A 13,618-nucleotide genomic window follows, 5' to 3' on the forward strand; every position below is an offset into this window, starting at 1 on the left:
GAGAGTTCCAAATGTGTGTGGGTAGAATATATATCCCACGGGGTAAAATTGAAAAAAGTTGAAAACAATTTTTTTTTGGACTTAGTGATTTTTCCGGCGTTTATCAGACTTTCAGATAGGGCAAATGTCAGTGAGCATTCCGATTTCAGTTCCAGAGCGATTCACCCAATGAGTCCTTGATATTTAGTCGTTTTCAGCCAATTTTCTGGATTATTGAAAATGTCACTTTTTTGTGAAAATATCCACTAAATGAGGGAATAATATGTGTGAGGGTACCCCAGGAGAGTTCCAAATGTGTGTGGGTAGAATATATATGCCACGGGCGTAAAATTGAAAAAAGTTTAAAAAAATTTTTTTTTTGGACTTAGTCATTTTTCCGGCGTTTATCATACTTTCAGATAGGGCAAATGTCAGTGATCGTTCTGATTTCAGTTCCAGAGTGATTCGCCCAATGAGTTCTTGATATTTAGTCATTTTCAGCCAATTTTCTGGATTTTTGAAAATTTCACTTTTTTGTGAAAATATCCACTAAATGAGAGAATAATATGTGTGAGGGTACCCCAGGAGAGTTCCAAATGTGTGTGGGTAGAATATATATCCCACGGGGTAAAATTGAAAAAAGTTGAAAACAATTTTTTTTTGGACTTAGTGATTTTTCCGGCGTTTATCAGACTTTCAGATAGGGCAAATGTCAGTGAGCATTCCGATTTCAGTTCCAGAGCTATTCGCCCAATGAGTCTTTGATATTAAGTCATTTTCAGCCAATTTTCTGGATTTTTGAAAATGTCACTTTTTTGTGAAAATATCCACTAAATGAGGGAATAATATGTGTGAGAGTTCCCCAGGAGAGTTCCAAATGTGTGTGGGCAGAATATATATCCCACGGGGGTAAAATTGAAAAAAGTTGAAAAAAAATTTTTTTTGGACTTAGTCATTTTTCCGGCGTTTATCAGACTTTCAGATAGGGGAAATGTCAGTGAGCGTTCCGATTTCAGTTCCAGAGCGATTCGCCCAATGAGTCCTTTATATTTAGTCGTTTTCAGCCAATTTTCTGGATTTTTAAAAATTTCACTTTTTTGTGAAAATATCCACTAAATGAGGGAATAATATTTGTGAGGGTACCCCAGGAGAGTTCCAAATGTGTGTGGGTAGAATATATATGCCACGGGCGTAAAATTGAAAAAAGTTTAAAAAAATTTTTTTTTTGGACTTAGTCATTTTTCCGGCGTTTATCAGACTTTCAGATAGGGGAAATGTCAGTGAGCGTTCCGATTTCAGTTTCAGAGCGATTCGCCCAATGAGTCTTTGATATTAAGTCATTTTCAGCCAATTTTCTGGATTTTTGAAAATGTCACTTTTTTGTGAAAATATCCACTAAATGAGGGAATAATATGTGTGAGAGTTCCCCAGGAGAGTTCCAAATGTGTGTGGGTAGAATATATATCCCACGGGGGTAAAATTGAAAAAAGTTGAAAAAAAATTTTTTTTGGACTTAGTCATTTTTCCGGCGTTTATCAGACTTTCAGAGAGGGGAAATGTCAGTGAGCGTTCCGATTTCAGTTCCAGAGCGATTCGCCCAATGAGTCCTTTATATTTAGTCGTTTTCAGCCAATTTTCTGGATTTTTAAAAATTTCACTTTTTTGTGAAAATATCCACTAAATGAGGGAATAATATTTGTGAGGGTACCCCAGGAGAGTTCCAAATGTGTGTGGGTAGAATATATATGCCACGGGCGTAAAATTGAAAAACGTTTAAAAAAATTTTTTTTTTGGACTTAGTCATTTTTCCGGCGTTTATCAGACTTTCAGATAGGGGAAATGTCAGTGAGCGTTCAGATTTCAGTTTCAGAGCGATTCGCCCAATGAGTCTTTGATATTAAGTCATTTTCAGCCAATTTTCTGGATTTTTGAAAATGTCACTTTTTTGTGAAAATATCCACTAAATGAGGGAATAATATGTGTGAGAGTTCCCCAGGAGAGTTCCAAATGTGTGTGGGTAGAATATATATCCCACGGGGGTAAAATTGAAAAAAGTTGAAAAAAAATTTTTTTTGGACTTAGTCATTTTTCCGGCGTTTATCAGACTTTCAGATAGGGGAAATGTCAGTGAGCGTTCCGATTTCAGTTCCAGAGCGATTCGCCCAATGAGTCCTTGATATTTAGTCGTTTTCAGCCAATTTTCTGGATTTTTGAAAATGTCACTTTTTTGTGAAATTATCCACTAAATGAGGGAATAATATGTGTGAGAGTTCCCCAGGAGAGTTCCAAATGTGTGTGGGTAGAATATATATCCCACGGGGGTAAAATTGAAAAAAGTTGAAAAAATTTTTTTTTTGGACTTAGTCATTTTTCCGGCGTTTATCAGACTTTCAGATAGGGCAAATGTCAGTGAGCGTTCCGATTTCAGTTCCAGAGCGATTCGCCCAATGAGTCCTTGATATTTAGTCGTTTTCAGCCAATTTTCTGGATTTTTGAAAATTTCACTTTTTTGTGAAAATATCCACTAAATGAGGGAATAATATGTGTGAGGGTACCCCAGGGGAGTTCCAAATGTGTGTGGGTAGAATATATATCCCACGGGGGTAAAATTGAAAAAAGTTGAAAAAAAAATTTTTTTGGACTTAGTCATTTTTCCGGCGTTTATCAGACTTTCAGATAGGGCAAATGTCAGTGAGCGTTCCGATTTCAGTTCCAGAGCGATTCGCCCAATGAGTCCTTGATATTTAGTCGTTTTCAGCCAATTTTCTGGATTTTTGAAAATTTCACTTTTTTGTGAAAATATCCACTAAATGAGGGAATAATATGTGTGAGGGTACCCCAGGGGAGTTCCAAATGTGTGTGGGTAGAATATATATCCCACGGGGGTAAAATAGAAAAAAGTTGAAAAAAATTTTTTTTTCGACTTAGTCATTTTTCCGGCGTTTATCAGACTTTCAGATAGGGCAAATGTCAGTGAGCGTTCCGAATTCAGTTCCAGAGCGATTCGCCCAATGAGTCCTTGATATTTAGTCGTTTTCAGCCAATTTTCTGGATTTTTGAAAATTTCACTTTCTTGTGAAAATATCCACTAAATGAGGGAATAATATGTGTGAGGGTACCCCAGGAGAGTTCCAAATGTGTTTGGGTAAAATATAAATCCCACGGGGGTAAAATTGAAAAAAGTTTAAAAAAATTTTTTTTTGGACTTAGTCATTTTTCCGGCGTTTATCAGACTTTCAGATAGGGGAAATGTCAGTGAGCATTCCGATTTCAGTTCCAGAGCGATTCGCCCAATGAGTCCTTGATATTTAGTCGTTTTCAGCCAATTTTCTGGATTATTGAAAATGTCACTTTTTTGTGAAAATATCCACTAAATGAGGGAATAATATGTGTGAGGGTACCCCAGGAGAGTTCCAAATGTGTGTGGGTAGAATATATATGCCACGGGCGTAAAATTGAAAAAAGTTTAAAAAAATTTTTTTTTTGGACTTAGTCATTTTTCCGGCGTTTATCAGACTTTCAGATAGGGCAAATGTCAGTGAGCGTTCCGATTTCAGTTCCAGAGCGATTCGCCCAATGAGTCCTTGATATTTAGTCGTTTTCAGCCAATTTTCTGGATTTTTGAAAATGTCACTTTTTTGTGAAAATATCCACTAAATGAGGGAATAATATGTGTGAGAGTTCCCCAGGAGAGTTCCAAATGTGTGTGGGTAGAATATATATCCCACGGGGGTAAAATAGAAAAAAGTTGAAAAAATTTTTTTTTTCGACTTAGTCATTTTTCCGGCGTTTATCAGACTTTCAGATAGGGCAAATGTCAGTGAGCGTTCCGATTTCAGTTCCAGAGCGATTCGCCCAATGAGTCCTTGATATTTAGTCGTTTTCAGCCAATTTTCTGGATTATTGAAAATATCACTTTTTTGTGAAAATATCCACTAAATGAGGGAATAATATGTGTGAGGGTACCCCATGGGGAGTTCCAAATGTGTGTGGGTAGAATATATATCCCACGGGGGTAAAATTGAAAAAAGTTGAAAAAAAAATTTTTTTGGACTTACTCATTTTTCCGGCGTTTATCAGACTTTCAGATAGGGGAAATGTCAGTGAGCGTTCCGATTTCAGTTCCAGAGCGATTCGCCCAATGTGTCCTTGATATTTAGACGTTTTCAGCCAATTTTCTGGATTTTTGAAAATGTCACTTTTTTGTGAAAATATCCACTAAATGAGGGAATAATATGTGTGAGAGTTCCCCAGGAGAGTTCCAAATGTGTGTGGGTAGAATATATATCCCACGGGGGTAAAATTGAAAAAAGTTGAAAAAAAATTTTTTTTGGACTTCTGTCATTTTTCCGGCGTTTATCAGACTTTCAGATAGGGCAAATGTCAGTGAGCGTTCCGATTTCAGTTCCAGAGCGATTCGCCCAATGAGTCCTTTATATTTAGTCGTTTTCAGCCAATTTTCTGGATTTTTAAAAATTTCACTTTTTTGTGAAAATATCCACTAAATGAGGGAATAATATGTGTGAGGGTACCCCAGGAGAGTTCCAAATGTGTTTGGGTAGAATATATATCCCACGGGGGTAAAATTGAAAAAAGTTTAAAAAATTTTTTTTTTGGACTTAGTCATTTTTCCGCGCGTTTAACAGACTTTCAGATAGGGCAAATGTCAGTGAGCATTCCGATTTCAGTTCAAGAGCGATTCGCCCAATGAGTCTTTGATATTTCGTGGTTTTCAGCCAATTTTCTGGATTTTTGAAAATTTCACTTTTTTGTGAAAATATCCATGAAATGAGGGAATAATATGTGTGAGGGTATCCCTGGAGAGTTCCAAATGTGTGTGGGCAGAATATATATCCCACGGGGGTAAGATTGAAAAAAGTTGAAAAAAATTTTTTTTTGGACTTAGTCATTTTTCCGGCGTTTATCAGACTTTCAGATAGGGCAAATGTCAGTGATCGTTCTGATTTCAGTTCCAGAGCGATTCGCCCAATGAGTTCTTGATATTTAGTCGTTTTCAGCCAATTTTCTGGATTTTTGAAAATGTCACTTTTTTGTGAAAATATCCTCTAAATGAGGGAATAATATGTGTGAGGGTACCCCAGGGGAGTTCCAAATGTGTGTGGGTAGAATATATATCCCACGGGGGTAAAATTGAAAAAAGTTTAAAAAAATTTTTTTTTGGACTTAGTCATTTTTCCGGCGTTTATCAGACTTTCAGATAGGGGAAATGTCAGTGAGCATTCCGATTTCAGTTCCAGAGCGATTCGCCCAATGAGTTCTTGATATTTAGTCATTTTCAGCCAATTTTCTGGATTTTTGAAAATTTCACTTTTTTGTGAAAATATCCACTAAATGAGAGAATAATATGTGTGAGAGTACCCCAGGAGAGTTCCAAATGTGTGTGGGTAGAATATATATCCCACGGGGTAAAATTGAAAAAAGTTGAAAACAATTTTTTTTTGGACTTAGTGATTTTTCCGGCGTTTATCAGACTTTCAGATAGGGCAAATGTCAGTGAGCGTTCCGATTTCAGTTCCAGAGCGATTCGCCCAATGAGTCCTTGATATTTAGTCGTTTTCAGCCAATTTTCTGGATTTTTGAAAATGTCACTTTTTTGTGAAAATATCCACTAAATGAGGGAATAATATGTGTGAGAGTTCCCCAGGAGAGTTCCAAATGTGTGTGGGTAGAATATATATCCCACGGGGGTAAAATTGAAAAAAGTTGAAAAAAAATTTTTTTTGGACTTAGTCATTTTTCCGGCGTTTATCAGACTTTCAGATAGGGGAAATGTCAGTGAGCGTTCCGATTTCAGTTCCAGAGCGATTCGCCCAATGAGTCCTTGATATTTAGTCATTTTCAGCCAATTTTCTGGATTTTTGAAAATTTCACTTTTTTGTGAAAATATCCACTAAATGAGAGAATAATATGTGTGAGAGTACCCCAGGAGAGTTCCAAATGTGTGTGGGTAGAATATATATCCCACGGGGTAAAATTGAAAAAAGTTGAAAACAATTTTTTTTTCGACTTAGTGATTTTTCCGGCGTTTATCAGACTTTCAGATAGGGCAAATGTCAGTGAGCGTTCCGATTTCAGTTCCAGAGCGATTCGCCCAATGAGTCCTTGATATTTAGTCGTTTTCAGCCAATTTTCTGGATTTTTGAAAATGTCACTTTTTTGTGAAAATATCCACTAAATGAGGGAATAATATGTGTGAGAGTTCCCCAGGAGAGTTCCAAATGTGTGTGGGTAGAATATATATCCCACGGGGGTAAAATTGAAAAAAGTTGAAAAAAAATTTTTTTTGGACTTAGTCATTTTTCCGGCGTTTATCAGACTTTCAGATAGGGGAAATGTCAGTGAGCGTTCCGATTTCAGTTCCAGAGCGATTCGCCCAATGAGTCCTTTATATTTAGTCGTTTTCAGCCAATTTTCTGGATTTTTAAAAATTTCACTTTTTTGTGAAAATATCCACTAAATGAGGGAATAATATGTGTGAGGGTACCCCAGGAGAGTTCCAAATGTGTTTGGGTAGAATATATATCCCACGGGGGTAAAATTGAAAAAAGTTTAAAAAAATTTTTTTTTGGACTTAGTCATTTTTCCGCGCGTTTAACAGACTTTCAGATAGGGCAAATGTCAGTGAGCATTCCGATTTCAGTTCAAGAGCGATTCGCCCAATGAGTCTTTGATATTTCGTGGTTTTCAGCCAATTTTCTGGATTTTTGAAAATTTCACTTTTTTGTGAAAATATCCATGAAATGAGGGAATAATATGTGTGAGGGTTCCCCTGGAGAGTTCCAAATGTGTGTGGGCAGAATATATATCCCACGGGGGTAAGATTGAAAAAAGTTGAAAAAAATTTTTTTTTGGACTTAGTCATTTTTCCGGCGTTTATCAGACTTTCAGATAGGGCAAATGTCAGTGATCGTTCTGATTTCAGTTCCAGAGCGATTCGCCCAATGAGTCCTTGATATTTAGTCGTTTTCAGCCAATTTTCTGGATTTTTGAAAATGTCACTTTTTTGTGAAAATATCCTCTAAATGAGGGAATAATATGTGTGAGGGTACCCCAGGGGAGTTCCAAATGTGTGTGGGTAGAATATATATCCCACGGGGTAAAATTGAAAAAAGTTGAAAACAATTTTTTTTTGGACTCAGTGATTTTTCCGGCGTTTATCAGACTTTCAGATAGGGCAAATGTCAGTGAGCGTTCCGATTTCAGTTCCAGAGCGATTCGCCCAATGAGTCCTTGATATTTAGTCGTTTTCAGCCAATTTTCTGGATTTTTGAAAATGTCACTTTTTTGTGAAAATATCCACTAAATGAGGGAATAATATGTGTGAGAGTTCCCCAGGAGAGTTCCAAATGTGTGTGGGTAGAATGTATATCCCACGGGGGTAAAATTGAAAAAAGTTGAAAAAAAATTTTTTTTGGACTTAGTCATTTTTCCGGCGTTTATCAGACTTTCAGATAGGGGAAATGTCAGTGAGCGTTCCGATTTCAGTTCCAGAGCGATTCGCCCAATGAGTCCTTTATATTTAGTCGTTTTCAGCCAATTTTCTGGATTTTTAAAAATTTCACTTTTTTGTGAAAATATCCACTAAATGAGGGAATAATATCTGTGAGGGTGCCCCAGGAGAGTTGCAAATGTGTGTGGGTAGAATATATATGCCACGGGGGTAAAATTGAAAAAAGTTGAAAAAATTTTTTTTTTGGACTTAGTCATTTTTCCGGCGTTTATCAGACTTTCAGATAGGGCAAATGTCAGTGAGCGTTCCGATTTCAGTTCCAGAGCGATTCGCCCAATGAGTCCTTGATATTTAGTCGTTTTCAGCCAATTTTCTGGATTTTTGAAAATTTCACTTTTTTGTGAAAATATCCACTAAATGAGGGAATAATATGTGTGAGGGTACCCCAGGAGAGTTCCAAATGTGTTTGGGTAGAATATATATCCCACGGGGGTAAAATTGAAAAAAGTTTAAAAAAATTTTTTTTTGGACTTAGTCATTTTTCCGGCGTTTATCAGACTTTCAGATAGGGGAAATGTCAGTGAGCATTCCGATTTCAATTCCAGAGCGATTCGCCCAATGAGTCCTTGATATTTAGTCATTTTCAGCCAATTTTCTGGATTATTGAAAATATCACTTTTTTGTGAAAATATCCACTAAATGAGGGAATAATATGTGTGAGGGTACCCCAGGAGAGTTCCAAATGTGTGTGGGTAGAATATATATGCCACGGGCGTAAAATTGAAAAAAGTTTAAAAAAATTTTTTTTTTGGACTTAGTCATTTTTCCGGCGTTTATCAGACTTTCAGATAGGGCAAATGTCAGTGAGCGTTCCGATTTCAGTTCCAGAGCGATTCGCCCAATGAGTCCTTGATATTTAGTCGTTTTCAGCCAATTTTCTGGATTTTTGAAAATTTCACTTTTTTGTGAAAATATCCACTAAATGAGGGAATAATATGTGTGAGGGTACCCCATGGGGAGTTCCAAATGTGTGTGGGTAGAATATATATCCCACGGGGTAAAATAGAAAAAAGTTGAAAAAAAATTTTTTTTCGACTTAGTGATTTTTCCGGCGTTTATCAGACTTTCAGATAGGGCAAATGTCAGTGAGCGTTCCGATTTCAGTTCCAGAGCGATTCGCCCAATGAGTCCTTGATATTTAGTCGTTTTCAGCAAATTTTCTGGATTTTTGAAAATTTCACTTTTTTGTGAAAATATCCACTAAATGAGGGAATAATATGTGTGAGGGTACCCCAGGAGAGTTCCAAATGTGTGTGGGTAGAATATATATGCCACGGGCGTAAAATTGAAAAAAGTTTAAAAAAATTTTTTTTTGGACTTAGTCATTTTTCCGCGCGTTTAACAGACTTTCAGATAGGGCAAATGTCAGTGAGCATTCCGATTTCAGTTCAAGAGCGATTCGCCCAATGAGTCTTTGATATTTCGTGGTTTTCAGCCAATTTTCTGGATTTTTGAAAATTTCACTTTTTTGTGAAAATATCCACGAAATGAGGGAATAATATGTGTGAGGGTTCCCCTGGAGAGTTCCAAATGTGTGTGGGCAGAATATATATCCCAAGGGGGTAAGATTGAAAAAAGTTGAAAAAAATTTTTTTTTGGACTTAGTCATTTTTCCGGCGTTTATCAGACTTTCAGATAGGGCAAATGTCAGTGATCGTTCTGATTTCAGTTCAGGAGCGATTCGCCCAATGAGTCCTTGATATTTAGTCGTTTTCAGCCAATTTTCTGGATTTTTGAAAATGTCACTTTTTTGTGAAAATATCCTCTAAATGAGGGAATAATATGTGTGAGGGTACCCCAGGGGAGTTCCAAATGTGTGTGGGTAGAATATATATCCCACGGGGGTAAAATTGAAAAAAGTTTAAAAAAATTTTTTTTTGGACTTAGTCATTTTTCCGGCGTTTATCAGACTTTCAGATAGGGGAAATGTCAGTGAGCATTCCGATTTCAATTCCAGAGCGATTCGCCCAATGAGTCCTTGATATTTAGTCATTTTCAGCCAATTTTCTGGATTATTGAAAATATCACTTTTTTGTGAAAATATCCACTAAATGAGGGAATAATATGTGTGAGGGTACCCCAGGAGAGTTCCAAATGTGTGTGGGTAGAATATATATGCCACGGGCGTAAAATTGAAAAAAGTTTAAAAAAATTTTTTTTTTGGACTTAGTCATTTTTCTGGCGTTTATCAGACTTTCAGATAGGGCAAATGTCAGTGAGCGTTCCGATTTCAGTTCCAGAGCGATTCGCCCAATGAGTCCTTGATATTTAGTCGTTTTCAGCCAATTTTCTGGATTTTTGAAAATTTCACTTTTTTGTGAAAATATCCACTAAATGAGGGAATAATATGTGTGAGGGTACCCCATGGGGAGTTCCAAATGTGTGTGGGTAGAATATATATCCCACGGGGTAAAATAGAAAAAAGTTTAAAAAAAATTTTTTTTCGACTTAGTCATTTTTCCGGCGTTTATCAGACTTTCAGATAGGGCAAATGTCAGTGAGCGTTCCGATTTCAGTTCCAGAGCGATTCGCCCAATGAGTCCTTTATATTTAGTCGTTTTCAGCCAATTTTCTGGATTTTTAAAAATTTCACTTTTTTGTGAAAATATCCACTAAATGAGGGAATAATATGTGTGAGGGTACCCCAGGAGAGTTCCAAATGTGTTTGGGTAGAATATATATCCCACGGGGGTAAAATTGAAAAAAGTTTAAAAAAATTTTTTTTTGGACTTAGTCATTTTTCCGCGCGTTTAACAGACTTTCAGATAGGGCAAATGTCAGTGAGCATTCCGATTTCAGTTCAAGAGCGATTCGCCCAATGAGTCTTTGATATTTCGTGGTTTTCAGCCAATTTTCTGGATTTTTGAAAATTTCACTTTTTTGTGAAAATATCCATGAAATGAGGGAATAATATGTGTGAGGGTTCCCCTGGAGATTTCCAAATGTGTGTGGGCAGAATATATATCCCACGGGGGTAAGATTGAAAAAAGTTGAAAAAAATTTTTTTTTGGACTTAGTCATTTTTCCGGCGTTTATCAGACTTTCAGATAGGGCAAATGTCAGTGATCGTTCTGATTTCAGTTCCAGAGCGATTCGCCCAATGAGTCCTTGATATTTAGTCGTTTTCAGCCAATTTTCTGGATTTTTGAAAATGTCACTTTTTTGTGAAAATATCCTCTAAATGAGGGAATAATATGTGTGAGGGTACCCCAGGGGAGTTCCAAATGTGTGTGGGTAGAATATATATCCCACGGGGTAAAATTGAAAAAAGTTGAAAACAATTTTTTTTTGGACTCAGTGATTTTTCCGGCGTTTATCAGACTTTCAGATAGGGCAAATGTCAGTGAGCGTTCCGATTTCAGTTCCAGAGCGATTCGCCCAATGAGTCCTTGATATTTAGTCGTTTTCAGCCAATTTTCTGGATTTTTGAAAATGTCACTTTTTTGTGAAAATATCCACTAAATGAGGGAATAATATGTGTGAGAGTTCCCCAGGAGAGTTCCAAATGTGTGTGGGTAGAATATATATCCCACGGGGGTAAAATTGAAAAAAGTTGAAAAAAAATTTTTTTTGGACTTAGTCATTTTTCCGGCGTTTATCAGACTTTCAGATAGGGGAAATGTCAGTGAGCGTTCCGATTTCAGTTCCAGAGCGATTCGCCCAATGAGTCCTTTATATTTAGTCGTTTTCAGCCAATTTTCTGGATTTTTAAAAATTTCACTTTTTTGTGAAAATATCCACTAAATGAGGGAATAATATCTGTGAGGGTGCCCCAGGAGAGTTGCAAATGTGTGTGGGTAGAATATATATGCCACGGGGGTAAAATTGAAAAAAGTTGAAAAAATTTTTTTTTTGGACTTAGTCATTTTTCCGGCGTTTATCAGACTTTCAGATAGGGCAAATGTCAGTGAGCGTTCCGATTTCAGTTCCAGAGCGATTCGCCCAATGAGTCCTTGATATTTAGTCGTTTTCAGCCAATTTTCTGGATTTTTGAAAATTTCACTTTTTTGTGAAAATATCCACTAAATGAGGGAATAATATGTGTGAGGGTACCCCAGGAGAGTTCCAAATGTGTTTGGGTAGAATATATATCCCACGGGGGTAAAATTGAAAAAAGTTTAAAAAAATTTTTTTTTGGACTTAGTCATTTTTCCGGCGTTTATCAGACTTTCAGATAGGGGAAATGTCAGTGAGCATTCCGATTTCAATTCCAGAGCGATTCGCCCAATGAGTCCTTGATATTTAGTCATTTTCAGCCAATTTTCTGGATTATTGAAAATATCACTTTTTTGTGAAAATATCCACTAAATGAGGGAATAATATGTGTGAGGGTACCCCAGGAGAGTTCCAAATGTGTGTGGGTAGAATATATATGCCACGGGCGTAAAATTGAAAAAAGTTTAAAAAAATTTTTTTTTTGGACTTAGTCATTTTTCCGGCGTTTATCAGACTTTCAGATAGGGCAAATGTCAGTGAGCGTTCCGATTTCAGTTCCAGAGCGATTCGCCCAATGAGTCCTTGATATTTAGTCGTTTTCAGCCAATTTTCTGGATTTTTGAAAATTTCACTTTTTTGTGAAAATATCCACTAAATGAGGGAATAATATGTGTGAGGGTACCCCATGGGGAGTTCCAAATGTGTGTGGGTAGAATATATATCCCACGGGGTAAAATAGAAAAAAGTTGAAAAAAAATTTTTTTTCGACTTAGTGATTTTTCCGGCGTTTATCAGACTTTCAGATAGGGCAAATGTCAGTGAGCGTTCCGATTTCAGTTCCAGAGCGATTCGCCCAATGAGTCCTTGATATTTAGTCGTTTTCAGCAAATTTTCTGGATTTTTGAAAATTTCACTTTTTTGTGAAAATATCCACTAAATGAGGGAATAATATGTGTGAGGGTACCCCAGGAGAGTTCCAAATGTGTGTGGGTAGAATATATATGCCACGGGCGTAAAATTGAAAAAAGTTTAAAAAAATTTTTTTTTGGACTTAGTCATTTTTCCGCGCGTTTAACAGACTTTCAGATAGGGCAAATGTCAGTGAGCATTCCGATTTCAGTTCAAGAGCGATTCGCCCAATGAGTCTTTGATATTTCGTGGTTTTCAGCCAATTTTCTGGATTTTTGAAAATTTCACTTTTTTGTGAAAATATCCACGAAATGAGGGAATAATATGTGTGAGGGTTCCCCTGGAGAGTTCCAAATGTGTGTGGGCAGAATATATATCCCAAGGGGGTAAGATTGAAAAAAGTTGAAAAAAATTTTTTTTTGGACTTAGTCATTTTTCCGGCGTTTATCAGACTTTCAGATAGGGCAAATGTCAGTGATCGTTCTGATTTCAGTTCCAGAGCGATTCGCCCAATGAGTCCTTGATATTTAGTCGTTTTCAGCCAATTTTCTGGATTTTTGAAAATGTCACTTTTTTGTGAAAATATCCTCTAAATGAGGGAATAATATGTGTGAGGGTACCCCAGGGGAGTTCCAAATGTGTGTGGGTAGAATATATATCCCACGGGGGTAAAATTGAAAAAAGTTTAAAAAAATTTTTTTTTGGACTTAGTCATTTTTCCGGCGTTTATCAGACTTTCAGATAGGGGAAATGTCAGTGAGCATTCCGATTTCAATTCCAGAGCGATTCGCCCAATGAGTCCTTGATATTTAGTCATTTTCAGCCAATTTTCTGGATTATTGAAAATATCACTTTTTTGTGAAAATATCCACTAAATGAGGGAATAATATGTGTGAGGGTACCCCAGGAGAGTTCCAAATGTGTGTGGGTAGAATATATATGCCACGGGCGTAAAATTGAAAAAAGTTTAAAAAAATTTTTTTTTTGGACTTAGTCATTTTTCCGGCGTTTATCAGACTTTCAGATAGGGCAAATGTCAGTGAGCGTTCCGATTTCAGTTCCAGAGCGATTCGCCCAATGAGTCCTTGATATTTAGTCGTTTTCAGCCAATTTTCTGGATTTTTGAAAATTTCACTTTTTTGTGAAAATATCCACTAAATGAGGGAATAATATGTGTGAGGGTACCCCATGGGGAGTTCCAAATGTGTGTGGGTAGAATATATATCCCACGGGGTAAAATAGAAAAAAGTTTAAAAAAAATTT

Source organism: Phyllobates terribilis, unplaced genomic scaffold (genome assembly GCF_046119375.1).
Source record: "Phyllobates terribilis strain yellow unplaced genomic scaffold, ASM4611937v1 Scaffold_2__4_contigs__length_985480577, whole genome shotgun sequence".
Lineage (NCBI taxonomy): Eukaryota > Metazoa > Chordata > Amphibia > Anura > Dendrobatidae > Phyllobates > Phyllobates terribilis.